This window comes from Papaver somniferum, unplaced genomic scaffold (assembly GCF_003573695.1).
Source record: "Papaver somniferum cultivar HN1 unplaced genomic scaffold, ASM357369v1 unplaced-scaffold_54, whole genome shotgun sequence".
In the NCBI taxonomy this organism is placed as follows: domain Eukaryota; kingdom Viridiplantae; phylum Streptophyta; class Magnoliopsida; order Ranunculales; family Papaveraceae; genus Papaver; species Papaver somniferum.
This window is the reverse complement of record NW_020648082.1, coordinates 233,351-235,823: the sequence shown is the minus strand read 5'-3', so window position 1 is coordinate 235,823 and position 2,473 is coordinate 233,351.

Below are 2,473 nucleotides of genomic sequence, written 5' to 3'. Positions count from 1 at the left end.
TGATTACTCACGATACTGTCAGGTTTATCTTCTTAGAAGTGAAGATGAAGCCTTAGATGCTTACAAATTATATAAACTTGAAGTAAAAAACCAAAGAGGTGTTACTATTAAAACTCTTAGGTCAGACCGAGGCGGTGAGTATGTGATACCTATAAGAGAATTTTGCAAACTTAATGGCATCATTCAGGAAACTACTGCACCTTCTTCACCTGAGTCGAATGGAGTAGCTGAAAGGAAAAACCGAACACTCATAGATATGGTGAACGCTATGTTAGCTAGTTCAGGGCTACCTTCGAACCTGTAGGGGGAAGCAATTCTCTTTGCTTGCTATATTTTGAATTCCATTTATGAATTCTGACAAAACTCCATATGAGTTATGGAGAGGAAGACAACCTTCATGTGCATAATTTAAAGTGTGGGGGTGTTTGGCCAAGGTGGCCATTCCTCGTTCCAAGAAAACCAAAATATGACCTAAAACTTTGGATTGTGTTTTCCTAGGCTATCATGAGCACACTAGTGCTTATAGGTTCATGGTCATTGGTTAGAACACCATAATGGAATCTAGAGATGCAATGTTCTTCGAACACATTTTCCCTTTAGGGTATGGCCCTCTCAAAAGGGTCCGCAATGATCTCACATATGTTCCTTCGACTAGTCAACCCCCGTCTCTAGATGTTGAAACCGAACCTAGAAGAAGTAAGAGGGTTAGAACCGAGAAAAGTTTTGGTCCAGATTTTGTGACTCTTACGGTAGAGTCTGAATCCAAAACCTATAAGGAAGCTATGACTTCTCTGGATGCTCCCTTCTGGGAAGAAGCTTCGAATAATGAGTGGGATTCCATTCAACAAAATGAAACTTGGGAGCTTGTAGACTTACCTCCTTGTATTAAAACCATAGGTTACAAGTGGGTCTTCAAAATTAAACTTAGAACAGATGGAAATATAGAAAAACACAAAGCTAGGTTGGTAGCTAAGGGGTATAAACAACAGGAAGGATTAGATTTCTTTGATACCTAGTCACCGGTCACAAGAATCACTTCTATCTGGATGCTGATTTCTATTGCTTCTATCTATGATTTGCATATACATCAGATGGATGTTAAATCTGCATTTTTATATGGTGAATTGAATGAAGAGATTTATATGGACCAGCCTGAAGGTTTTGTTGTGGAAGGTTTTGAAGATAAAGTATGCAAACTGAAAAAATCTCTGTATGGTTTAAAACAAACACCTAAACATTGGCATGAAAAATTTAATCATGTAATGATATCTAATGGCTTCAAGGTTAATGAATCTGATAAATGTGTTCACACGGACGATAATCCTGCAGACATGCTGACGAAGGTGGTACCATTGAGTAAGTTCAAACATTGTTTGAACTTAATCAACATTTTGCCAGTGTAGGCATCGTAAGGTGCAATGAGGGGTGATGATACGTAATTGAAGAATAATAATGACATGTGAACGATTATCAACAAAGGTGGAGATTTGTGAAGTTTTCTGTTAATTCATTACGGCAGAAACTTGGTCTCCAAGTGTTTAAGACTTGGAAGTAAAGTATTTCTACACTTGGGACAGGATTTATCTCGCAAGTATTGGATGCGTGTCTTGCAAGAGTGTATACTTGACATCCAAGTTTTGTCTAGTATAAATAGGGGTTAGAATCTAATAGTTTTTCGTACAGTGAGAGCCTGTTTCTTTTTTATGAGGTTACAGAATTGAGAGTATTACTTTCTTAGAGCATCCACAGTGGGCGAGTATAACCAAAAATTTGGGATGAGATCGTGACGCAGTGGGACGGAGTAAAGATCAAATCCCAGCCAAAGATCAAATTCCAGACCATATTTGGTCGCGACCAAATACCAAATCCTAATACAGTCGGGCGTAAATTTAAAGTACGCTTGTTGCTGGGCGTAAATTTAAAGTACGCTTGTTAACGGGCGGAGATTTAAATTACGCCCGATGAAAATTCAAATTAAAAAAAAAAAAAAAAAATGAGGCGTAAACTTAAAGTACGCCTGTTGACAGGCGTAAACTTAAAGTCCGCATGGTGATTGATTGGGCGGACATTTGAGATACGCCCGATGAAATTATTTTGGGGCGGATCTTTAAATTACGCGCGACCAAATTTTAATCGCCACCGTTACGTGACAACACGGACTAAACCCAAAATTTGATCTTTTTTTTGATCTTTGATCTTTGGTTTTGATCGCACCACTGCAGTTGCTCTTAGGGATGTAAACAAGGGAGAAACGTGAAGGGGCTAACACCAAGGTTTTCTTGTAAGTTGTTCTTCAGAGATTTTCATATAGTGAAAGGTATCATCATCACCAGTGGACGTAGCAAATTGCTGAACCACTATAAATTCTATGTCCTGGTTTGCTTTCATTTTTCCTTCTTTGTTGAGTGCTTGCTTGATATTTTATCTGTGTGTTTGTTTGTTTGAAATAAATAGACGATTACGACCTAACAAT